The sequence below is a fragment of the Chlorocebus sabaeus genome, chromosome 25 (assembly GCF_047675955.1).
Source record: "Chlorocebus sabaeus isolate Y175 chromosome 25, mChlSab1.0.hap1, whole genome shotgun sequence".
In the NCBI taxonomy this organism is placed as follows: Eukaryota; Metazoa; Chordata; class Mammalia; order Primates; family Cercopithecidae; genus Chlorocebus; species Chlorocebus sabaeus.
Genome location: NC_132928.1, coordinates 58,197,234 through 58,224,258, shown reverse-complemented (window position 1 = coordinate 58,224,258; position 27,025 = coordinate 58,197,234). Strand labels below are relative to the sequence as shown.

General features: G+C 42.4%; 1 protein-coding gene, 1 long non-coding RNA gene and 1 other non-coding gene across 13 annotated transcripts in view; 2 read left to right on the top strand and 1 right to left on the bottom strand.

Moving 5' to 3' along the window:
- LOC119619654 (uncharacterized) overlaps positions 1-25,460 on the bottom strand; it is a 49,205-nt gene extending 23,745 nt beyond the window's left edge. Inside the window, exon 1 of the long non-coding RNA XR_005236155.2 lies at positions 25,298-25,460. This is a non-coding gene — a long non-coding RNA (uncharacterized lncRNA). The remainder of the gene's footprint in view (positions 1-25,297) is intronic.
- On the top strand, positions 22,042-22,144 carry LOC119619874 (small nucleolar RNA U13). Its single transcript, XR_005236316.1, has one exon. It is a non-coding gene; the product is annotated as a small nucleolar RNA U13 (small nucleolar RNA).
- Positions 25,461-25,529: 69 nt separating the features above from the next.
- Positions 25,530-27,025, top strand: part of PRRC2C (proline rich coiled-coil 2C) — a 105,573-nt gene continuing 104,077 nt past the window's right edge. For 6 of the 11 annotated variants that reach the window (XM_037985958.2, XM_037985966.2, XM_037985965.2 and 3 more), the window contains exon 1: positions 25,552-25,749. The gene's annotated coding sequence lies outside the window, so the exon portion shown is untranslated. Of the gene's footprint in view, positions 25,750-27,025 lie in introns of all 11 variants that reach the window. The other 5 variants (XM_037985967.2, XM_037985960.2, XM_037985963.2 and 2 more) reach the window with 3 other exon arrangements.

Sequence of the window (27,025 nt, the reverse complement as noted above, 5' to 3'; positions counted from 1 at the left end):
TAATCTTGGCTCTCTACAACCTCCGTCCCACCAGGTTGAAGCAATTCTCCCACCTCAGCCTCCCGAGTAACTGGGATTACAGGTATGCACCACCATGCCCTGCTAATTTTTGTATTTTTAGTAGGGGGCAGGGGTTCACCATGTTGGCTAGGCTGGTCTTGAACTCCTGACCTCAGGTGATCTGCCCGCCTCGGTCTCCCAAATTCCTGGGATTACAGGTGTGAGGCCACCGCACCTGGCCAAAACACTCCATTTTCAGTGAGACTAGGATAAAATAGATAAAATCTGCAGACTCCAAAACACCTATTAGGGCAGCGAAAAACAGCTGAGAATGGGCAAAAGCCTTATGACAGAAAATGGAGAGAAGAAATTTGAAGGGTGATGAAAGGTTCTTTTTATTCGAGCTCAGGAAATACCTAGGTGGGGGTCACTTTCTGAAAGCAAGGGGCCCAGTCTGCAGTTCGAAGGCAATATCACTTCTTTGCGAAAAGGGTTATGGGAAGTGGGGTAAGCAAGGCTCTTAGCAGAAGCCCTCCTGGACTTTGTGTGATTCAGAGAAGTAGGCATGTAAGGACTACCTAAAGAATTACACAGATAATTCAAACAGATAGGACTGGTATATTTTTGCTGCAAAGGAGAAAACTTTTGGGTTGTAAAGTCTCAAAGGTTACCCTGTCTCACCTCTTTTGCTATGCAATAATCTCCTACAAATAGTTAGGTTAATGGAAATCTAACTCGGGCAGGCATGGTGGCTCATGCCTGTAATTCCAGCACTTTGGGAGTCTGAGGCAGGAGCACTGCGTGAGTTCAGGAGTTTGAGATCAGCCTGAGCAAGAAGGTGTGACCCTATCTCTACAAAATTTAAAAATTAGCCAGGAGTGGTGGCATGCATCTTTGGTCCCAGCTATACCAGAGACTGAGGCAAGAGGATTACTCAGGCTCAGGCCCAGGAAGTTGAAGCTGTAATGAACTGTGTTCATGCCACTGCCCTCCAGTCTGGTAACTGAGTGAGACTCTGTCTAAAAAAAAAAAAAAAAAAAAAAGTAAAAAGTAAGAAGACAATCTAACTCATTCATTGTTAGGCAATAAAAAACAAAAAAAAATCTGGCACTGACAGCATTGATACAAGCATACCAAAAGAAAAATTGTGGGCCAGGCTGGTGGCTCACGCCTGTAATCCCAACACTTTGGGAAGCTGAGGTGGGCGGATCACCTGAGGTCAGGGGTTTGAGACCAGCCTGGCCAATATGGTGAAGCCCCATCTCTACTAAAAATACAAAAAATTTGTCGGGTGTAGTGGTGGGCGCCTTTAGTCCCAGCTACTTGGGAGGTTGAGGCATGAGAATCACTTGAAGCTGGTAGGTGGAGGTTGCAGTGAGCTGAGATCAGGCCACTGTGCTCCAGCCCAGATGACAGAGTGAGACTGTGTCTCAAAAAAAAAAGAAAAGAAAAACTGAAAAAAATTACAAATTTACCAATGAACAAATCATACTAACCAGGAGAATAATAGCTATCAAAAAACAGATGAGGCTGGCCACAATGGCTCACACCTGTAATCCCAGCGCTTTGGGAGGCTGAGGCGGGTAAGTTGCTTGATCCCAGGAGTTTGAGACTAGCCTGGGCAATATGGTGAAACCCTATTGTCTCTACAAAAAATACAAAGATTAGCCAGGTGTGATGTCACGTGCCTGTACTCAAGAGGCTGAAGTGGGAGGATCGCTTGAGTTTGGGGAGTTTGAGGCTGCAGTGAACCATGATCCCACTACTGCCCTCCAGCCTAGACTACAGAGAAGAAAGAAAAAGGAAAGGAAGGGAGAGGAGGGGAGGGGAGGAACAAGGCAGGGAAGGAAGGAAGGAAGGAAGGAAGGAGGGAAGAAAGGAAGGAAGGAAGGAAGGAAGGAAGGAAGGAAGGAAGGAAGGAAGGAAGGAAGGAAGGAAGGCAGGCAGGCAGGCAGGCAGGCAGGCAGGCAGGCAGACAAGACAAGACAAGACAAGACAAGACAAGAGAGAAAAGAACTAGGCTGGCCGCAGTAGCTCACACCTACTCCCAGTACTTTAAGAGGCCGAGGCAGGCGGATCACCTGAAGTCAGGAGTTCGAGAGCAGCCTGGCCAACATGGTGAAACCCTGTCTCTACTAAAAATACAAAAATTAGCGGGGCACAGTGGCGGGTGCCTGTAGTCCCAGCTACTTGGGAGGCTGAGGCAGGAAAATAGCTTGAACCCAGAAGGCGGAGGTTGCAGTAAGCCGAGATCCCACCACTACACTCCAGCCTGGGGGACAGAGTGAGACCCTGTCTCAAAATGAAAAAATAAAAATTAAAAAAAAGGAAAGAAAAGAAAAAGAAAAAAACTCTGGGAAGAAATGATGAGAAATAATAGGAGGTAACATGTGAACTAAAAGTACAGGAAAAAATAAATAAATCCAATAACAATAAGGATGAAATTAGAAGGAGCACAAGAAAAGTGAAATATAGAATTCAAAAGAATTGGAGAAAGATGATAGAGAAAACAAATTAAGGAGTGCCAACATTTGCATAATTGAAGCCCTTGCAGTTGTAGAAGTGTTGAGACTCAGGTGTCGGCAGACATGTTTTGTTTGGATCGCACGTTATTTATAACTGTGTGTGTAATTAAATGCCATCACTTAACGACTGAAAGATTTCACCCCCAAAAAATTCTATTTGGCTTCTTTCAAAAAGATTAGAACCACTATAACACCAAAACTGCATTTCTGCCTAGCCTCAGTTGCATAGAGCCAATCAATAGCTTCTGCCACTTTAATGTAGCACAAATTCACCCAGACATCCACAGTCTGCACTGGACTTTCACCTCCTGCAGACATTTAGGGATCCTGGTATACACAGTGTGATAAGGTAGTTTTTAAAAACCACCTCTCATGAGAGTTGGTCATTAAAAAAAAAAAAAAAAAAAGCATGAATGGGCCAGCCACGGTGGCACATGCCTCTAATCCCAGTGTTTTGGGAAGCCTAGTTGGGCAAATCACATGAGCTCAAGAATTTGAGATGAGACTGGGCAACATGTTAAAACCCCATCTCTACAAAAAATACAAAAATTAGCCAGGGGTGATGGCACACGCCTGTAGTTCCAGCTACTTGGGAGGCTGAGGTGGGAGAATCACTTGAGCCCTGGAGGTTGAGGCTGCAGTGAGCTGTGATCATGCCACTGAACTCTAGCCTGGGCAACAGAGCAAGACCTGTCTTAAAAAATAAATAAAAGTAATAAAAGAAAAATAATAAACCTCCATCTCCTCACCTGCAAAATGGCCAGACTACCTGTCTTATAAGGGTTTCGTAGGAGAGTTTAATGAGAAATGCACACAAAGCTCAAGAGCAATTGTTAACAAATGATAGAAAAAAAAGACCAATTAATCATTAGAGGCCAGGCATGGTGGCACACGCCTGTAATCCCAGCACCTTGGGAGGCCGAGGTATGTAGACCACCTGAGTTCACGAGTTCAAAACCAGCCTGATCAACATGGTGAAATCCTGTCTCTCTACTAAAAATACAAAAATTAGCAGGGCATGGTAGCACACATCTGTAATCCCAGCTACCCAGAAGGCTGAGGCAGAAGAATTGCTTGAACCCGGGAGGCAGTGGTTGTAGTGAGCCAAGATCGTGCCACTGCACTCCAGCCTGGGTGACACAGTGAGACTCCATCTCAAACAAACAAACAAAAAATTGAAAACACAATTCTAGAACTGCAGGTAGAATCAGAGCTATGGTCCATGGATTGGAAAGACAGTGTTGTACAGGTCTGTCCTAGATTTAGGACTTGATGACTGACGTGTCAGAACTTCTCCTCTAGCTTGCCATCTCCATGTCTCTAAATCCCTAAAAGTTAACAGAGAGAAAGAGCCCAATAAATGTGTAAGGAAGGAAGAAAAGGAGAAGGGAAGAATGAGTGAAGGAGCTGAAAAAAAGAACAAACCCAAGATGTTTTCTTTTACTTGTAAAGTAGAAGAAAAAGTAAGTTTCCAATTGATCTCAGTTTGTTTCAGCCCACCTATCCCCATCCTTCTGCCAATAAAAAATGTTAACTAAGGCATATAGTTACATTCTATATCCCCAGTTCCAAAGAAGAGATTTTAAAAAGACACACTTAGTCAGGTTGACTGCAACATAAATCTCTAAGCCTCCCTGAGTAAGATACTATTTGGATAATATTTAATAGAGATATTTGTTATACCTAAATCATAATACTAACAACAAGCAACAACAACAAAAAAGTGATTACAACTATGATTTAGTGTAAAAAGCTTCAAATAAAAGATGATTTTGTGTAAAGGGGGGCCAATTTACCCTTTTCTGTTGTAAAAAACATATATAATTAACTTTTGAATTCTCCACACAAGCAGTATTCAACCCTGTAAACACCTTTTGTTCATGCTTCTGCTAAATACATGTTCTAGTAGCCACATTTATTGTAATTTAATTTCTTCAGAACATCCTGTTTTGTGTTTTTGTTTGTTTGTTTTTTGTGATGAGGTCTTGTTCTATCAACTAGGCTGGAGTGCAGTGGTAAGATCTCGGCTCACTGCAGCCTTCACCTCCTGAGCTCGAGCAATCCTCCCTCCTCAGCCTCCTGAGTAGCTGGTACTACAGCTGCACATCACCATGCCCAGATAATTTTTCTATTTTTTTTGTAGAAACAGGGTCTCACTATGTTACCCAGGCTGGTCTTGAACTTCTGGCCTCATTTAATCCACCTGCCTCTTCCTCTCAAAGTGCTGAGATTACAGGCATGAGCCACTATGCCCAGCCATATTTTCCTTTTTTAAAATAGGATGTCAAAATGGAAGTTTTAAGTCTTCCCAATGTTCTAATACCTGAATCCCAAACTATGTTTGGCTTATTCTGTTAGCATGTTCCTGATTTCACTTCTTTGTAGCTGAGGAAAATAGTCATATTAAGTCTGAAACTGAATTAACACTCATTTTTTTAAAAAGCTGGGTGAGTTAAATTCCCAACAGTTTTGATTAATAAAATATTTTATAATGTCATAAATACTGGAAGCAAGAGCATAAATTGTCTGGCAACAACTAGGTCATCTTTTACTACAAATAAATATTATTGCCAGCAGATTTCAAAGATTCACTTAAGTCTGTAAGGTAGGTTCTTGAATGTGACTATTTGGCTGAAAACTCTAGATTATTCTTGGAAGTAAACTAGCACCAGGAGAGACAATGTTAGCACTAAGGAACATATTCATGAAGCACCAAAGTATGTGAGCAGTGGCAAATCCATATGAGTCTGAAGCAACCTCAATTCTTGCCTCGACGGAGGAAAGAATATATCCAAGTGACATAAGGTAGAGGGAAGGACCAAGGCAAGTTTTAGAGCAGGAGTGAAAGTGTATTAAAAAGCTTTAAAGCAGGAACCAAAGGAAGTAAAGTACCCTTGGAAGAGGGCCAAGCAGACAACTTGTGAGATTCAAGTGCATGGTGTGACTTTTGACTTGGGGTCTTCTGTTACTTCTCCCCTGATCCTTCCCTTGAGGTGAGCTGTCCACATGTACAGTGGCCTGCCAGCCCTGTGGAAGGGCCACATGCACAGTATGTTTACTGAAATTGTACACATGTTGACCTGAGGCATTCTTCCCTTGCCAGCTAAGTGTTCCTAGAAGGAGATCATGTGCCAGTTAAACTCTGCCATTTTGCCTCTTAGGGCACATGCTTGAGCCCCACTTGCCTAACTCCTGAAATCTTACAGGAAAGTTGCTGATCACCAGCTTCAGGTGTTTATTTACTGGGAGACTGCCTTTCCCTGGCACCAGCTGAGGCCAATTATTATTTTATAGAGACAGTTTAACAACTGCCTGACCATCACCTAATGGTCACTTGACATTACTGGTAGGGGCATTACCCTCTCCTGTCCTTGTCATGTCTGACTACCTACTGTAACAAAAGTAGCAGACGCTTGGCAAGAGAAGGAGTGCTATGAAGAGTATTCTATTATCATATGAAGGAATGGGTATGGGGTTCAAAGTCACTTGCCATTAAGTGCATATGTTTTTAAAGTCTAATTGTTCTAACCAAGGGATAATTGTGATCCTTATTTCCATGAAGCTATGCTCAAGGACACATAGAACTGGAAGATTGTTGAGCTCATCCAGCCCAGTTTGCTCATTTTACCATAGGAAACTGAAGATCAGAAATGTGGTCTGCTCCTAGTGACCAGATCACAGGGTCCTTTTGAATCCCCTTACCTCAGCAGCAATTGCACCAAGCACACATTATTTGATAAAAAGGTGATGAATTTATGTTCATGAACAAAGAATGAATAGTGTCATTATCATCATTTACATTCTAGATGTGCTTCGGAGAAAAGGTGTTATGCACTGAATGTTTATGTCTTCCCAAAATTCATATGTTGAAGAGTTAACCCATGATGTGATGGTATTAGGAGGTGAGGCCTTTGGGAAGTAATTAGGTTTAGATGATGTCATGAGAGTGGGGTCCCCATGATGCAATTAGTGCTCTTATAAGAAGAGATACCAAATCAAGCGCGCGCTCGCTCTCTCTCTCTTTTTCTGTCCGGCATGTGACGATACAGCAAGAAGATGGCCATTGCAAGCCAGAAAGAGAGCCCTCACCAGAAACCAAACTGGCCAGCACCTTGATCATGGACTTCCCAGCCTCCAGAACTGTGAGAAATAAATGTCTGTTGTTTAACCACACAGTCTATGGTATTTTGTTATAGCAACCCAAGCTGACTAAGACAGAAGGTTTGCCAAAAGAAAGATTTCTAAAAGAGGGTGAACCCAAGCTGACTAAGACAGAAGGTTTGCCAAAAGAAAGATTTCTAAAAGAGGGTGAAGTAAAAATATGATGTAGAATATATCCTGGAGAAAACCCTTTTAAAGAATATTTTATTGTGGAAATCTTTTTAATTTGTAAAATGAGAGAATATAATGAATCCCTATCACCACTTTAAACAGTTATCAATATTCTGCCATTCTTATTACAAATGCATTCCCCTACATTCTTTTTCATTTTGCTTTGTTTTGTTTAGTGGAATATTTTTCTTTCATTTTTTTATATTAGTTTTTTTATTTTTATTAACTCACCACCATACTAATCAAGATGGTATTTTTTTTTTAATTTTTAATTTTTTGTTTTATTGTAAATTCAGATTTAGGCCTACAGAGAAGATGGTGGAATACATATACTGTTTATTTGTTTGTTTGAGACAGTCTCACTCTGTCACCCAGGCTGGAGTGCAGTTATGTGATCTTGGCTCACTGCAGCCTCTGCCTCCCGGGTTCAAATGATTCTCATGCCTCAGCCTCCCGAGTAACTGGAATTACAGGCATGTACCACCACCCCTAGCTAGTGGTGGAATATTTTTAAAGCAAAACCAAGATTTTGCATGATTCTTTTTGTTTTCAAGACACAGTCTCACTCTGTCACCCAGGTTGGAGTGCAGGTATGTGATCTTGGCTCACTGCAATCTCCATCTCCCAGGTTCTAGTGATTCTCATGCCTCAGCCTCCCAAATAGCTGGGATTACAGGCATGCACCACCACATGCAGCTGATTTTTATAATTTTTTTGTAGAGATGGTGTTTCACCATGTTGGCCAGGCTGGTCTCGAACTCCTGGCCTCAAGTGATCTGCCTGCCTCAGCCTCCCAAAGTTCTGGGATAAGGTGTGAGCCACCATGCCCAATCCTTTTTTTTTTTTTTTTTTTTTTTTGAGACAGGATCTAACTGTGCTGCCCAGTCTGGAGAGCAGTGGTGTGATCATGGCTCACTGCAGCCTCAAACTCCTAGGCTCAGGTGATCCTCCCATCTCAGCCACAGGTAGCTGTGGCTACAGGCACACACCACCACACCTGGATAACTTTTTGTATTTTTTGTAGAGACAAGGTTTTGTCATGTTGCCTGGGCTGGTCTTGAACTCCTGGGATCAGGCAATATCCGCCTGCCTTGGCCTTCCAAAGTGCTAGAATTACAGGTATGAGCCACCACGCCTGGCCTTTTGCATCATTTTTACTTTTAAATATTTCTACAAGTATCTCTAAGAGATGAGAATTTTTTAAACAACATAATCACAATAACTTTGTCATATCCCATAACATTAACAAGAAATCCTTAGCTAGGCTAAGATCTAGTCCAGGAGAAACTTAATTTTATCAGAGCATTCATAAACGGATCAAGTTTTCAAGTGATAGATTTTCAATAAGACTAAGAATTTTAAAAGGGGAAAAACTTTCAAAATTAAAATTGCAATCTTATTCTTTCTCATATTGCTCTGCAAATATAAATCTGGGCACTCAGACTCCAGAAGAGGTTAAAAATAGCCCTATGAATCAAAACCATTAATCATATCCTGTTATTTTTAGTTATCTGTTTCTTCCTGATGTTTTAACCCAACATCAGTTTAATATATTTAATCATACTTTTTAACAAAGAAAAATATTTTAGATCCATCATGAAAAATTTTGACCAAACAATAAATTTAAAGCTAAAGCAGGATGGTTGTCAAAGCCTGTGTCCATAACTTTGCATGAGACACTTAGTCATTTGGAAAGGCCTGCATTAATAGTCTGTTCTATGACTCAATTATCTCCCACACAGAGATAATACAAAACACCCTTAAGATAACTCACACCTAGGCCGGGCACAGTGGCTCATGCCTGTAATCCCAGCACTTTGGGAGACCAAGGTGGGTGGATCACCTGAGACCAGGAGGTCGAGACCAGTGTGGGCAACATGGTGAAACACTGTCTCTACTAAAAATACAAAAAATTAGCCAGGCCATGGTGGTGGGCACCTATAATCCCAGCCACTCGGCAGCCTGAGGGAGAAAAATCTCTTGAAGCCGGTGGAGCAGAGGCTTCAGTGAGCCGAGATCGCTCCGTTGCACTCCAGCCTGGGCAGCAACAGCAAAACCCTGTCTCAAAAAAAAAAAAGCAAAAAAACCTCACACCTAAAAAAAAATGTAAAAATCACAAAACATAAATGACCATTGGGTCACAGATGACATTACCCTCCATACTGAAAGGCAGACACTAATAATGGCAATTTTGAGATAGCCTATAAAACACATGGCCCAGGGCCAGGGCACGGTGGCTCATGCCTGTAATCCCAGTACTTTGGGAGGCCAAGGCGGGCAGATCACCTGAAGTTGGAAATTTGAGACCAGCCTGACCAACATGGTGAAACCCCGTTTCTACTAAAAATACAAAATTAGCCAGGCGTGGTGGCGTATGCCTGTAATCCCAGCTATTCGGGAGGCTGAGGCAGAAGAATCACTTGAACCCAGGAGGCGGACGTTGCAGTGAGACGAGATAGCGACACTGCACTCCAGCCTGGGTGACAGAGCTAGACTCCGTCTCAAAAAAAAACAAACAAAAAAAAATGTGGCTCTGAGTAAACTCTAAGTACCAGTATTTTATTTTCACTAAAATGTTTAGAAAGATTCTTTCACACATAAAAGATGCTCAACAGTATTTGTTGATTCGAATTAATATTGAAACTAAAATTTTCCAACATAGCAAGTATTGAATTTCACATTATGTAAAATGTAATGGATATGCATTATCCTGCATCCTGGAACTGAGTAGGGAAAAAAGCTTTCACTTTTCTTTTATTTCTTTTTGTTTATTCATTCATTCATTCATTCATTTATTTGAGACAGTGTCTTGCTCTGTTGCCCAGGCTGGAATGCAGTGGTGTGGTCATAGCTCACTGCAGCCTTGACCTCCCATGCTCAAGCTATCCTCCCACCTCAGCCTCCTGCGCAGCCAGAACCACAGGCACACACCACCACATCTGGCTAATTTTTAATTTTTTTGTACAAAGTCTCCTTATGTTGCCCAGACTGAGAAGGTTTTTCATATACATTTTTAAATCTGCATTCAGTACATTACCTGCTGTCCCAAATATGTACATTTATATATTCATATTCAGTGTTCACGCTGAATTTGTGCTTGTAGGGTGGAGACATACAGCATCCCTACATTACCCCCATTCATAACTTCCAGGACTGTCCACAGGATGAGCGATGATGGGGATATTTTCTGGAAATTGATGGAAAGGCACTTATCAATACTTCCTGTTTATATATCAGTGAAGTGTTGGTTTTTTTTTTTTTTTTTTGGGAAGAACACCCTACTTGGTAAGGATGTCATACCTCTCCAGAAAATTCTACTGTTGCCCTAGACCTAAATACATAGAAAAAAAAGAAAAGAAAATTCTATTTGCACCCTTTTCTAGCCTGAAATTTACCAGAGCTACATAGAGTTTACTTATCACGTGTGTTCTAATTACATACCAGCATATATAGAAACACAAAATATCAGCTCACATCGTTTTCTACCAGCACACTTTCACTTCCAACAACAGTCCCATGAATAAAGTAACAACACATGACCCTCCCCCGAAGTTTTAGGCTATGTTTTGCAGGAAGGATAATATGGGCAAATAAATTCATGTTAACCAGAGCAAAAAACAAACCAAAAAACAAAAAAACTAATGTACCTTGATGCAGTTTTCCTTATAAGTTATGTTTATTCTTCTCCCATTCATCTTTGTGAACAGAAACAATGCCTTCATTAGTTTGCTCCCTCAGAAGAGTGCATCGGAATCACACGAAGAGTTTTTTTTAAAAAAAAAACACCAGTCCCCAGGATTACCCTTTATCAGGAACTTCAGAGAGTAGGACTCAAGAATCTGTTATCTTAACAGTTCCTCAGATGCTTTTTCTGTTGACCAATACCAACAGCATGTGAGAATTACTGCCCAGGGTACCTAGAGCAGCTCACACATATAGTAGTTGTATACAAATGTTCAATAAATGAGTAAATAAACAAATGAATCAAAACTGGAAATGCACCAGGCTCGGTGGTTTACACATGTAATCCCAGCACTTTGGAGGCTGAGACGGGCGGATCATTTAGGTCAGGAGTTTGAGACCAGCCTGGCCAACATGGTGAAACCCTGTCCCTACTAAAAATACAAAAATTAGCTGGGCATGGTGGTGGGCACCTGCAGTATCAGTTACTAAGGATGCAGAGGCATGAGAATCGCATGAACCCTTGAGGTGGAGGTTGCAGTGAGACGAGATCGTGCCACTGCACTCCAGCCTGGGGGACAGAGTGAGACTCGGTCTCAAAAACAAAAATAAATACATAAAAATGTATTTAAAACACTGTGGAAATGAGCAACTCTGTGAGCTCTGACCACACCCGAGGCCTATTGGTCTATGAGTCTTCTATGTATCTTGCTTCTTACATCATTTGGCCAGATAGATGCTGGCTCAACTCTGATCTGTGTTGCCTTATTCTGTTTCACTCCTGAGCAGCCAGCAGGACCCTACCTCAAAAACAAGCTGCTGAGCGTGTGGCTAACGCCTGTAATCCCAACACTTTGGGAGGCTAATCCCAGCACTTTGGGAGGCTGAGGTGGGCAGATCACCTGAGGTTGGGAGTTCAAGACCAGCCTGACCAACACAGAGAAACCCCATCTCTACTAAAAATACAAAATTAGCCAGGCATGGTGGTTGCATTCCTGTAATCCCAGCTACTCAGGAGGTTGAGGCAGGAAAATCACTTGAACCAGGGAGGCTGAAGTTGCTGTGAACTGAGATTGTGCCATTGCACTCAAACCTGAGCAACAAGAGCAAAACTGTCTCAAAAACAAACAAGCGAACTAAAAAACAAAACAAAAAAAAAAAAAAAAAAAAGAAAGCTTTGCCTTATTTATCTCCTGACTTGTAAAGTAAGGAGATTGAATCTTAAATCCCAGTTCACAGAAATGCCTACTGGCATTCAATATATTGCTAAAATAATTAATCGGAAAGCCATTAGGATGAGAAGGCTGCAGTGCCTTGGGTTCCTACATAAGCAAACCAAAAGCCCACTCAGTGTATACAGTAATACAAAGTATAAGCTTAACCAATCAGAAACCACAAACTGGCTGGGTGTGGTGGCTCATGCCTATAATCTCAGCACTTTGGGAGGCCAAGGTGAGCGCATTTGCTTGAGGTCAGGAGTTTGAGACCAGCCTGGGCAACATGGTGAAACCCCGTCTCACTGGGCATCGTGAGCATGCAACTATAGTCCAATCTATTCAGGAGGCTAAGGGGAGAATCTCTTGAGCTTGGGAGGCTGGGCAGAGAGTGAGCTGTGATTGTGCCACTGCCCTCCAGCCTCAGCAACAGAGGGAGACCCTGTTTCAAAAAGAAAAGAAACCACAAGCTAACCGTTAGAGACATTAACAATCATAAACTGCCAACTCTAACCTCTAATTAGGGACTTTTCTCTTTAACCAAATATTTTATTTGTCTTGCTTGTGTGAGCACCTTATAAAAATTTCCTCATGTTCCCTCAGTGGAGCCCTGAATCACTTGTGATCCAGTGCTGCTTAATTCGTGAATCACTGAATGTTTAAATAAACTCATTAAAATGTTAAGGTGCTGAGGGCCAGGTGCCCTAGTTTGTGCCTGTAATCCCAGTTACTTGAGAGGCTGAGGCAGGAGGATCATTTGACCCCAGGCGTTGGGGCTGCAGTGAGCTATGATTGTACCACTACACTCCAGCCTGGGTGACACAGCAAGAGCCTGTGTCTGAAGAAAAAAATAAATAAAAAGTTTATCTTGCTGTGTACTGTTTACTTTGTATATGCTAGGCATAGCAGAGGATACAAAATAATTATAAACTTTGATACCTGCATGTATTAGTCCGTTTTCACACTATTAATAAAGACATACCCAAGACTCGGTAATTTATAAAGAAAAAGAGGTTTAATGGACTCACAGTTCCACATGGCTGGGGAGGCCTCACAATCATGGTAGAAGGCAAGGAGGAGCAATGCCACATCTTACATGGCAGCAGGCAAGAGAGAGTGTGCAGGGGAACTGCCCTTTATAAAACCATCAGATTTCCAAAACTTATGCACTCACGAGAACAGCACGGGAAAAACCCACCCCCATGAGTCAATTACCTCCCACCAGATCTCTCCCACAACACATGGGGATTATGGGAGTTACAATTCAAGATGAGATTTGGGAGGGGACACAGCCAAACCATATCACTGCCCTTGGATACTTTTTACATGTAATGTTGGAAAGAGGAAAAAATGTGTCATATCCTATGCTAAGAACTTCTGTTGACATCATTTAATTCATTCCTTGGAGCAATTCTATAAGAGGTGTGGTGGGGGGTGTATTATCTCTATCTCACAGGTTAAAAAAAAAGAAAAAAAAATCCCACAAAGCCTCAAAAGGTAAAATACCAGCTAAAGGTTATATATTGGCACAGTTTGAATTTGAACTTCCCTGGCTCAGAACCCAAGCTATTGTTACTAACCTATTATACCTGCAAGTGCAATGGAAGTTACTATCCATTCCATATCTACCCAAGAAATATAAAGTATGCCTTTACTGTGCACTAGGCCCTGATGTAGATATAGATCACACATGGCAGACATTTAATAGTCACAGCAATGGGTGTTATGAAGGAAAACTGCAGGATGTTACACAGTAGCCTGTAACCAGTAACTTATCTTGGTCTGTTAAAGGAAAAATTATTCTGACACTTGTTAAAGACAGTAAAGCTGACTTTATTGGAGGAGGGCCATGGCAATGGGTATAGAAACGACTGTAATGAGGTCTTGCAGTGGGGGAAGGACATTAGACTCAACTCTGACTCCAACAAAAACAAGGGAAATTTGTAATAAGTAGCGAGATGGGAGTCAGTGGTTGGAAAATTACTTAGAGGGAACATCAAGGATAAGGGGATTTCTGGCTAAATCAACTTCATAGGATTATTGTTGAGGTTAGCCTAGAGTGGTAAGATATGGGGGTAATGAGATACCAATGGTGGGGAATTTTTCACTAAATTGATTTAGTGGGATTTTTGTTCAAACTGGATTCTATGAGGACAGAGAGGGAAACCCAGAGAGGTTTATTCAAGCAGAGGGCTCAGAGGAGGCTGATTAGAGTTTTGGCAAAAAGAGAGAGTTTTTGGCAGATCTAAGGATTCAGCAAGTAGCTGAATCCTAAATCCAGCAACTCTACTTTCTTTTTTTTTTTTTTTTGAGATGGAGTCTTGCTCTGTTGCCCAGGCAGGAGTGCAGTGGCGTGATCTTGGCTCACTGCAAGCTCCACCTCCTGGGTTCACACCATTCTCCTGCCTCAGCCTCCCAAGAGTAGCTGGGACTACAGGCGCCGGCCACCACGCCCGGCTAATTTTTTTGTCTTTTTTAGTAGAGACGGGGTTTCATTGTGTTAGCCAGGATGGTCTCGATCTCCTGACCTCATGATCCGCCCGCCTCGGCCTCCCAAAGTGCTGGGATTACAGGCATGAGCCACCATGCCCAGCCACAACTCTACTTTTTAGTTTCATGATCTAGGGGAAGGAACAGTTTATTATCTGCAAAATAAGGGAAATAATGCAAATTCTAAGTTTTGTGAGGCTTACCAGATAAAATGTCAAAAGCACAAAACCTAACAAAAAGTAAGCGCTTAATAAACATTACTTAGCAATTACTTTAAACATATATATTAAATACATATTACATTTAAATATTCATTATGATCAGGTCTGGAGAAAATTTAAGATGATGCAAACGCAGGGATAAAAGCAGATGAAAATGAGGAGTAGAAACAGAGGAAGGAGCAGAGGCAAAGGCCCTGAGGCATGAGAAGCAAGGCATCACAGAACTCGGTTTTAAGGTCCAGTCCTGCCTGGCTGGAAAAAAGAGAACCCTGCCAGGGGGAGCTGGAAAGATGGGTAAGGGACACACCAAAATGTCAACATGTATCAACTTATATACTTTAATTTTTAATTTATTATTATTTTTTTAAATTGAGATGAGGTTTTTGCTATGTTGCCAAGGCTGGTCTGAAACATCTGGGCTCAAATGATCCTCCCACCGTGGTCTCCTGAGTAGCTGGAACTACAGGCATGCACTGCCACACCAAGCTGACCTGTATTCTTTAAATATACACAGCATACTGGATGTCATATATACCTCAACAAATCTATTCAGCGTAATAAAATTATAAGAAAAAATAAGTCACTTTGATAAAGACAAAGGTAAAGACAGCAAAACAAAATAGCAGTGACCTTAATAGTTTACTTAAGTGGGCCGGGCGCGGTGGCTAAAGCCTGTAATCCCAGCACTTTGGAAGGCCGAGACGGGCGGATCACAAGGTCAGGAGATCGAGACCATCCTGCCTAAAACGGTGAAACTCTGTCTCTACTAAAAAAATACAAAAAAACTAGCCAGGAGAGGTGGCGGGCGCCTGTAGTCCCAGCTACTCAGGAGGCTGAGGCAGGAGAATGGCGTGAACCCGGGAGGCGGAGCTTGCAGTGAGCTGAGATCTGGCCACTGCACTCCAGCCTGGGCGACAGAGCGAGACTCCGTCTCAAAAAAAAAATAGTTTACTTAAATGACATATGGTGGTGACTTGGATTACAATGGTGGCAACTGGAATGGGGAAAAAAAAATAAGGGCTTGGCAATTGATTAGATATAGTGGATTTTCAGAATGAAGGAGAGAATGACATCTGGTGGATTTCCCTGATTTCTGGCTTGAGCAAACTGGATAGATGATGGTATTGCAGGCTGGCTTCCTTGGGGTAACAGTCAAATTAGCATGCAGAACACTAACTAGCATGTTTTAGGGACCACCAGGGGAAAAGAGGAGAGAGAAGCAGAATCAGACAGACTGAGCAGTTGATCTATGATAAGTCCCAATAAAGGCCTTTGCCAACAGTACATGGAGTTCTGAAACTGAAATGTCCCTTCAGAATGGTCCTCAGATGAGATAAAAGGCCCAGATCTTTGTACCCTCACACCAATCAGTCATTTAGATGGTGGACACCTCTGAAAAGAGTTGTGACCTTGGGCAAGGCAGTTCTCATTAGCTGAGGCAATCTTAAAAGAAGGCTCAGTCTCAAAGAGGGCCATTCTCACCCAGCACTCCCAAGAACTCTAAAATAAGTCATTCCTTCCCCAAGAGGGACCGGGCAGCACATCTCAGTGTCCACCGCCGTTGGTGGTTCTCTCACTGAGACACAGAACCCTTATTTCTCAAATGGGTAAAAACTTTACATATTTTAAAAATACAAGGGAGGCGTGGTGGCTCACTCCTGTAATCCCAGCACTTTGGGAGGCCAAGGCGGGAAGATCACTTGAGGCCAGGAGTTCAAAACAAGCCTGGCCAATATGGCAAAACCCCATCTCTACTAAAAATACGAAAATTAGCTGGGTGTGGTGGTGCATTCCTGTAATCCTAGCTACTTGGGAAGCTGAGGCAGGAGAATCAATTGAAACCAGGAGGTAGAGGTTGCAGTGAGCCAAGATCGTGCTACGGCACTCCAGTCTGGAAAACAGAGCGAGACCTTGTCTCAAAATAAAATAAAATAAAAATCGCAAACAAACAAACAAACAAACAAAAAAACCACAACCATCAGTCAAGTGCTATACTAGTTTGTTAATAAAATTTTAAATTTTCAGCTAGACACATGCCTGTAATACCAGCACTCTGGGAGGTCGAGGCAGGAGAATCCCTTGAGCCCAGGAGTTTGAGACCAGCCTAAGCAACATAGTGGGACCCCCATCTCTACAAAAAAAAAAAAAAAGAAAGAAAGAAAGAAAGGAAAGAAAAGAAAGAAACAAAAAGAAAAGAAGGAAGGAGGGAGGGAGGGAGGGAGAGGGGAAGAAAGAAAAGAAAAGAAAAGAAAAAAGAAAAGATTAGCTGGGCAAGGTGGTACACACCTGTAGTCCCAGCTTCTTGGGAGGCTGAGGCAGGAGAATCATATGAGCCTTGGCAGTTGAAGCTACAGTGAGCTGTGATCAGCCACTGCACTGTAGCCTGGATGACAAAAATAAATACATTTTACATTTAATGGTCACAAATGGGTTTTAGAATGCTTGCCTTCTGAAATCACACCATTGCAAGAATAAATCCCTAGTTTCTTAAGAGAATCATGATGGAGTTTCTGTGGAAGCAAAAACAATCCGAGGAAACAATACAGCCCCGCCTACTTCTCTCAACCTCTACTGCAGGATTCAAGCCTCCTCTCACTACTCCTTGGATTATCGTTATAGCCCCTAACACAGCTGCTCCTGTGCCAGGCAAACCATTCTTCACATTTCAGCTAAAGAAAGGTTTCAAACACTAATCATTTATAGCTCCAGCAGCTAGCACAATCACTGGTACATAGTTTACACTCAATTAATACTGGTTGAAGGAAAAAGTCACTAAGGAATAATATACATTAAGCTGTATTTCGTATGTGATATCAATAAAATTTACACATTTTATCTAGACTATGTAATATCCCAGTTTAAATCTAATCATTGGCTCCTATTGCCCTCAGTCATATAAACTCAGTTCACATGACTTTTTGCAGTCTGGTCTCTGATCATCTCTGAAGTTTTGCTTTTTGGCCCCCTTGTTCACCTTCCCCCCACCCCCTCCACCTCTTCCCTTTTACTTTAGGAACAACAGAGCTATCAAGCTGCTTTTTAAAATCCTCAAACATGCCATGTTCCATTTGGCTTTTGGGATCTTTCCATACACTGGTCTCTCTGCCTGAAACATTCTTCACCCTTCACTATATGCAGGTTAACTGCCTCCCTTTCCCCACAGCTTGCCCCATCACTTCCTGTCATATCTGCACACACACACACAGAACACGCCCTCACTCATAACATATATTCATATGCGCATCTAATTCCTATAAACTGTTGGGGATGAATTCTGGGCAGAAATGTAGTTATAAGCATTAATCAGGCTGCACTATGACCCACTTCCTCGTGAGAAAGTCACGTAACACTAGATACTGACCATTTGCACCTCGATATTTCCTACTGATAGGATTTCTAACATTAGAATCATTAGGCTTTTAGGAACCGCTTAAGGCTGGACGCAGCTGCACACGCATGTAGTCCCAGCACTTTGGGAGGCTAAGGTGAGCGGATCACCTGAGGTCAAGAGTTCGAGACTAGCCTGGCCAACATGGTAAAACCTCGGCTCTACTAAAAATACAAAAATTAGCCAGGTGTGGTGGCGGGCGGCTGTAATCCCAGCTACTTGGGAGGCTGAGGCACGAGAATCACTTGAACCTGGGAAGCAGAGGTTGCAGTGAGCTGGGATCTCACCATTGCACTCCAGCCTGGGCAATAAGAGCGAGTAAGAGCGAGACTCTATCTCAAAAAAAAAAAAAAAAAAAAATACTGCTTAAACAGATCCTGAATTTCAAACAGAACAGCTGACACCAACTAGTTTAAAGATCTCCAAAGAGCAGCGTAGTTAGCACGAGAATACGGTTTCTTCATCTCCTGCCCCATGACTTCACTCTGCACTCTTCAACCCATCAACTATCTCTACACTTCAGCCCACTCTGAAACCCTTAAAAACCCAAGCCCTAAACTCCTCATGGCCATATGATTAAATCTCTCTGCTGCAACCCTGCATATTGACTTGCAACCGATCTATTATGGCTACATTCCCTGACCCCCACCGTCCCTGGAAATTTGGGTTAGGTGCCTTCCTTTGGACTCACATGGCACTTTTAATTCTCTCATCAGAGAATTTATCACCTGTGATGGTTGTTTTTTTTTGTCAACTTGGCTGGGCTACTATGTCAATATTTGGTCAAACATTATCCTGAATGTTTCCGTAAAAGTGGTGTTTTGTTTTGTTTTGTTTTGGAGACAGAGTCTCTCTTTGTCACCCAGGGTAGAGTGCGGTGGCCCGATCTCGGCTCACTGCAATCACCACCTCCCAGGTTCAAGCAATTCTCCTGTGTCAACCTCTCAAGTAGGTGGGATTACAGGCACGTGCCACCACACCTGGCTAAGTTTTGTATTTTTAGTAGAGCTGAGGTTTCACCATGTTGGCCAGTGTGGTCTCAAACTCCTAACCTCAACTGATCCACCTGCCTTGGCCTCCCAAAGTGCTGGGATTACAGGCATGAGCCACTTCATCCAGCCTATAAAAGTGTTTTTGTTTTGTGGGAGGGGGTGGGGGGGGGTGATTATATTAACTGTAAATGGATGTATTTTGACCTCCATAATGTGGGTGGGCCTCATACAATCAGGTGAAGGCCTAAAAGAACAAAGACTGACCTCCCGCAAAGGAATTCTTAAGTATGGCAGCCTTTTGAGTTAAACTACAACTTGGTCTCTTCCCTGTCTCCAGTCTGTTGACCTATACATCCTATTGGTTCTGTTTCTCTGGAGGACTTGTCACTTTTAATCATAATTACTTATAATTTCACCCCACTCTCATCCCACTTGAATAGAATCTCCTGAGAACAGAAATTTAAACTGTTTTATTCATTTTTATGTCTTCTGTAGCCTGATATATCATGCCTTTTGTTTTGTTTTGTTTTGTTTTGTTTTTAGACAGAGTTTCACTCTGTTGTCCAGGCTGGAAAGCAGTAGCAAGATCATAGCTCATTGCAGACTCAAATGCCTGGACTCAAGAGATCCTCCAGCCTCAGCCTCTCAAGTAGCTGAGATTATGGGCACACACCTGGCTAATACATAGGTAACAGGGAATATTGTTTTATGTTTTTTATGGAATATTGAAATGAAGAGTTTCATTTCACTGCAATTCACCAAGGCTGTTAAATACTTTGAGATACCTTATCTCAATTCTCTTTCAATCACTATTCTCCTTTCTCTCTTCTACCAAGACTGTGCCCTATGAAGTTAACAATGGTCCGATCTCCAGAGTATTGCACTAATTCCCATTTGAAGCAATTATCTCACTGAGACTCTCAGCAACTCATAGAAATATTTCTGAAATAATCATTTAATTAACCCCAGCAGACATAAGAATAGAGAAGAGAAAGAGAAACAAACAAACCAAATAACCAAACTAGGTACAAGCTACTGGTAACATTGTAACATATAAAATTCTCTCTTCTACCACAAGCCTAAAAATTATTCAAAAAAAATACCTAATCCCAATGGTAACCAAAAAATGTACTATCAATCTTCTCTTAATTACTATGAAGCAATAAAAGATTTGAAATCGGATAGTTTTATTTATACATATACCTAATTGGTTGGGCAGCAGATACATAAAAAGTTTCGTATACTTTAAGAAATGCTACAAGCCCCAGACAGAGTTATAATTTGAAATAATTATTGAGCACTGTATTCATATTCATTAGTAATATCTCAAGGATTTGCTTTTTGGCCTAAAAAAAATTAAGAAATTACAATTTTCTGTACCTTCAATTACCACCTGGCTATTTTCCTTTTGTAAATTTTTCCTGTTCTGCCTTTGTTGTGACCCCTTTCCCTTTGTGATCTTCCCCTTAGCATCGGTGCCTTTTATCGCTACTCATTTCCTGACTCAGGTGAACTTACAGCCTAAGGCAAAAATGGGAGACAGCAAAGTTTGTTTTCTCCATCTCTCCCCTCTTTCCCTCCCTTCTGCCTGCAGCTCTGTGAGGGACTAAATCTTCCAGATATTCTGTGCTTATTAACAACACAGCACCCTCTTGACTTGGAATCCATAGCTGTAAGAACTTAGTTTCTTCTGTCAGCTAAGAAAACTCTTGGAAAATTTTTGGTGGACAGTAAATGCCACGTAATCCAGACTTCATTAATTTATGACATAAGAAATAAATACAACTTTTAGCCAAACTGTCCCCTTTATTCAATCATAAAAAGAGTTTGCTAAGACAATAAACAGACTGGTAATTAAAATATTTATCAGCTGGGTGCAGTGGCTCACGCTTGTAATCCCAGCACTTTGGGAGGCTGAGATGGGTGGATCACCTGAGTTTAGGAGTTCGAGATCAGCCTGGCCAACGTGGTGAAACCCTGTCTCTACTAAAAATGCAAAAATTAGTTGGGTGTGGTGGTGGGTACCTGTAATCCCAGCTACTCAGGAGGCTGAGGTAGGAGAATTGCTTGAACCCAGGAGACAGAGGTTGCAGTGAGCTGAGATCACACCACTGTACTCCAGCCTGAGTGACAAGAGCAAGACTCCATCTCAAAAAAAAATAATAAAATAAAATAAAATATTTATGCTATTTGGCCTGGCGCAGTGGCTCATGCCTGTAATCCTAGCACTTTGGGAGGCTGAGGCGGGTGGATTGCCTGAGCTCAGGAGTTCGAAACCAGCCTGGGGAACATGGTAAAACCCCGTCTCTAAAATAAAATAAATAAATAAATAAATAAATAAATAAATAAATAAATCACCTGGGTGTGGCAGCATGCACCCGTAGTCCCAGCTACTCGGGAGGCTGGGGCAGGAGAATGGCTTGAACCCGGGAGGCGGGGGTTGTAGTGAGCCAAGATCACGCCACTGCACTCCAGCCTGAGTGACAGAGTGAGACCCTGTCTCCAAAAAAAAAAAGAAAAAAATTATCCTTTTATATATAATGTAAAATTTTATATATAATGTATAATATAAATATTATCATGTATTTAATATCTAGCCCCTCACAAGTTGGCCAAAGGCCTTTTTTTGGGGGAGGCGGGGGGAATGGAGTTTTGCTCTGTCACCAGGCTGGTGTGCAGTTGCAGGATCTCAGCTCACTGCAACCTCCGCCTCCCAGGTTTAAGCAATTCTCCTGCCTCAGCCTCCCGAGTAGCTGGCACTACAGGCGTGTGCCACCACGCCCGGCTAATTTTTTTTATTTTTAGTAGAGATGGGGTCTCACTGTGTTAGCCAGGATGGTCTCGATCTCCTGACCTCAGGTGATCTGCCTGCCTCGGCCTCCCAAAGTGCAGGGATTACAGGTGAGAGCCACCACGCCTGGCCCATTTTTTTCTTAGTTTTTGTTTTTTCCGGACCCCCCAAAGGTGATTTGTTGAAGCACTAGCAATATTTTTCTTATCTTTATTAGCAAATGTACAACATCTGTTGATGTTTATAAACTGAGATTACATTTTCATGCAGTATTTGGGTATTCTGGTTTTCCTTACACCAGGCTTATCATGTTTCACAGTTTTTAACTAAATATGATTTGCTGGATCATTGATAAAAAGAAAACAAAATTGTCAAATGCACCTAAACACTTAAGAAACACACTGCTGATCCTTTTGTAGTTCATAAGTGTGATGATTCGGTGTTCACATGCATATATGAGATGTGCCACCCTCAAACCTTGTTATGACGTGGTCCATTCCCCATCCGATGTGAAAATTTAAAAATTTTAAACAAAGAAGAGAGAAAAAAGGAAAATTACTACTAATAAAGTATGATACTTTTATGATCATTTTGTTTTCAACTACCATAAAATTTCAGTGCCTACAGGATTATGGAATCAATCACAATGAGAAGGGTAGAAACTCAATAAAATAATTAGCAAATAAGGCCGGGCAATCACAAAGAAAATAGGTCATACTGTTTGGAGAGTGAATTCGTTTTCAGTAAGAAACTAGTTTGCCTGATTCCACACCACCAATTGGAAATTTGATAATGTTACCCTAAAATGATTGTTTAAATAGAAGCGTTGTAAATTAAATGAGAAGTTTTCATTCTATCTGTCATGAAGACATTTTTAACAAATTTGTCTACAATGGTGGAGTGTCAAGAGAAGTGCAAATAATCCAAGTCAAAGTAAACTATAAAAGAGTATTAGTTGGCTTTGGATATTGTACCAGTACAAGGAGACTTCAGTCACATTTTCCCCAATAAATTGGAAACAAAGGCAGTAAGACTGCTCTCTAAAAGTTAAACTTTAAGATCACATACATAGCTAGGAGCAGAAATAAGCAAAGCCACCTTTAAAACACACACTGGTTTGATTTAACTGTAACTTGATTTTTCTTGAAATAATATTGCTAAGCGGTTTGGGTAGCCATGGAAACAGAGAAAGTCACATACAGGGGCACTTTAGGGCCAGTGGCCATCCAAGTGCTGCTAACGAGAGAAAGAGTACAAATCAACAGCTCAGCAGGATGTCCCCACCATATTGGAGATCAGTGCAGCCATTGGAAATTGAGAACTTCTATTTTCAGAACAAAATTGTCCTGTTGTGAAGATAGATGAATCAAGAAAAGTCTATACATATAACTCCACTTGTTCAGAATAGGTGTTCATCAAGCAACCTTCTGATAATACCTTGGTTTCCTGAATAGGTTTGGCTACACAGAAAATGCACTCAGAGGGGCCAGATACAGTGGCTCACACCTGTAATCCCAGCACTTTGGGAGGCTGAGGCAGGCGAATCACATGCGGTCAGGAGTTTAAGACCAGCCTGGCCAACATGGTGAAACCCTGTCTCTACTAAAAATACAAAAATTAGCCTGGCGTGGGGGCGCCTTTGTGTAATCCCAACTACTCGGGAGGCTGAGGCAAGAGAATCACTTGAACCTCGGAGGTGAAGGTTGCAGTGAGCCAAGATCATGCCACCTGGGCAACAGAGTGAGACTCCATCTCAAAAAAAAAAAGAAAGAAAGAGAGAAAGAGAGAAAGAGAAGGAAGGAAGGAAGGAAGGAAGGAAGGAAGGAAGGAAGGAAGGAAGGAAGGAAGGAAGGAAGGAAGGAAGGAAGGAAGGAAGGAAAGAAAGAAAGAAAGAAAGAAAGAAAGAAGAAAGACAGAAGAAAGAAAGAGAGAGAAAGAGAAGGAAAGAAGGCAGGCAGGCAGGCAAGGAAAGAAGGAAGCGGGGGAGGGAGAGGAAGGGAAGGGAGGGGAGGGGAGGGGAGGGGAGAGGAGGGGAGGGGAAGGAATGAGAAAATGTACTCAAGAAAAGACAACACCTTGGGTCCATGCTGTAACACTGGAGACATTCTCTTTCTGGCAAAAAGTAAAAAAAAAAAGAAAGAAAAAAAAGTATTGGCTTTGCAGTTGTGAGTGTTCAGGCATATAAATTAAAGCTCTTGGAAATTAATAACTTAATACATGTCAGTCTTATGACCTTGGTTAATTTAACTTCATCTGATTGCTGAAGTGGTTCTCCATTGCTCAAGACAGATGTTTTGGCTGGGCGTGGTGGCTCATGCCTGTAATTCCAGCACTTTGGGAGGCCAATGCGGGAGGCTTGCTTGAGCTCAGGAGTTCGAAACCAACCCAATCAACATAGCAAGACCAAGGCTCTACTGGGGAGAAAAAAAAAACAAAAAAAAAACAAAAAAAAAAAAAACGCCAGGTGTGGTGGCAAGCACCTGTAGTCCCAACTACTTGGGAGGCTGAGACAGAAGGATTGCTTGAGCCTGGGAGGTTGAGGCTTCGGTGAGCTGTGATCGTGCCATTACACTCCAGCCTTCGTAGCAAAGTGAGACCCTGCCTCAAAAAACAAAGATAGATGTTTTTTGTGACCAGGACACTGTAGACCAGATCCTAGAAGACTGTAGAAATTCACTAAAGTAATGCTTCCTTGTCCTCTTGTGGATGATCAGTGGGCTTTCCCCTGGCAATGACCCTATATCAATAAGAACAACTTTTTCTTTTCTTCTTTTTAATTTTTTTGAAAGTCTCACTGCAGCTTCAACCTCCTGTGCTCAAGTGATCCTTTTGCCTCAGCCTCCCAAGTCCAAGTAGCTAGGACTACAAGCATGTGCTACTATGCCTAGCTAGCTTTTTTACTTTTTAATTTTTTTTGCAGAGGTAGGGTCTCACCATGTTGCCCAGATTGGTCTTGAACTCCTGGTCTCAAGCAATCCTTTTGCCTTGACCTACCAAAGTATTAGTATTACAGGCATGAGCCACCAAGCAAGCCCAGACTTTTCCACTTCAAATTAAATCAGTGGGGAGGGAGGTGTTCATAATTTACCTCTGTTTATTATTTCATTTATTTTAATAATGAATGAAATAAATGCTACAGTGATAATTCCACGGACATACACCAGCTACTGGCGGGGAAGATCGTTCAGACCAGAAGTGGTAAGAAATCCTTGAATTTTTAAATAAGTCATAGGTAGTTCACAAAGAGGACAAAAGATACCATTTACTAAACATTCACCACCTGTTCTGACATAATATTATCATCATTATAGTCTCCCACTTCCAGATACACTCATCTGCCTATGTTACACTTGTGGTAAAAGCCAGCATGGGTGAACTTTACTATTCAACGGAGCTGAACACTGTGCTGCAGAGATCATATAAATAAACTGAATGGCTTATTTCACATCCATAATCAGGAACTTAAAAAGTGCTCTCAGTAGCCCATGTTACTCTGTTCCTCACACTAGTTTTACTTTCACTCTCTGTTATAACTTTCCAATACACCAAGACTTCTCAGCTTGCCCCCAAATTCACTGAGAACATACTGGCAAACTGCTGATTCAACCATTTACACATCCACCCACCAGACATAAGAGTGCTCATTTAACTGAGGCTTATTACCATCTTGTAAATGTGCTCAATTTAAGACTTCTTGGAAAGGTCTCAGGTCCAAGCTTTGTCCTGAAAAAGATAATTCTGATTGCAGAAACTCCCTCCGTCCAGCAGGAAGCGCCAGCACCCTCTGCCGGGGTCAGGTCGCCACGGAGGCCTCACGTGATGCGGCCGTCTCTGCGCAGGAGTGTGGTCTTGCGGAGATTTGCCCTACGTACTTAGCGTCATGACGTAGTACGTAGGGGCTGGCTAGCCGCCATCTTGCTTCTTTTTCTCGCTCGCTCGCTCCCTCTCGGGAAGCTGCGAAAGTGCTTTGGCGGTTTGTCCATCCGCAGCTTCGGCTTTTCCAGTCCGGTGGCCCTTCCGGCCACCCCTTTAACCCCAGCTTTCCCTCCCCCTTCTTTCGATCAGAGATCGGCGGAGACCCTAGAAGTGCGCAAACTTGACACTCACCCTGACCGGTAAGGAAAGCGAGGGTGTGGGGGCCGCGATCAAAGAGGGCCCCGTCGGGAACGGCCAGCGTGCGGCCTGGGGCGTGGGAGCACACCCAGACCTTGGCGCCCGGAGGCTAGGGGGCAGCGTGGAGAGGGCCTTGGGTCCGGGCATCTCCCTTCTCTTTGGTTACCATCATCTCTGTGTCTGGGGAAGTCGGCCTCCAGCTTGGGGAGCGGGAAACCGGAGTCAGACCCGCCCCATGTGGTCTGCAGCGGGAGTTCTGGACCGGTCTGTCTTGCTACCACCCAGACCCCAGTCCTGGCCCTGCGAGGGGATTACGCATGTTGCCGGGTAAGCGAAGGGGTTTTCCGTCTTCCTGGACTGGCGGACGTGCAAGTCTTTTTTTTTTTTTTTTTTTTTTTAGTGTGGGGTATGTGTTCCCCCAAACAACTGAAGGACTCAGCCGGGGCCTTCACTCTCTATCTCTTCCTGTGTAGTGAGGGTGGGACTTGGAATGAGCAATGTATAGGAGGGTCTGGATTAAAGACCTGATGAGATGAGAGGCTCTTCGGGGAATCAAGACCAACCCTACTTCCGCTAGGGAAGTGCTGCCCAACTCCAGAGGAGGATTTGGGTAGTCTTTTCACACTCTAGGCCGCTCCATCCTCTAACTTGCGTGGTAAATCTCGGTAGCTCCCTGTCTTTGAGATAGCGTTGGTATTGGTGGTGTTAGGGTAAAGGCCCCGTTTTAGGACTGAAGAAAAGGGCATGGGGCCAATGGAGACGTTGATAGAGGCTTCCTTCCTTTGCATGAGATGAATAACTCTAATTTAAAGGGATGTATGTGTGTTTTGACATTATTTGGGATCTTTTGAGGGTCTGACATGCCTGATCTTTGCTGGCTTATAAAGCTACCCGGATTTCCGCATTGGCTGGTCTTCAGCCTGGGTTCATATGCATACCTCGTTAGAGTACTTAGAATTGTACAGTAGGCGGCTCTGCTGTAAGATTTTCATTTGGAATGCACCAGAAGAATCGGAGGATTTTTGATTGCTGAGTACTTAATAGCTTACTCCTGCAAATAAAAATACGGTGATATTAAGCACCTACCAAGCCTAACCCCAGCATTTTTCAAAACTAGATTTCACCTCCCATATTGGTAATTAAGATGCTGCTTTGACTGGAGCCATTTTTAGGTGTGTGTCACAGATGCACTGCAGCATCTTTTCTGGCTCACCCCAAATGCATTGATCCCCTAAAAAATTAGGAATAGACTGAATTTGAATTTTGTCTTTAGCATGT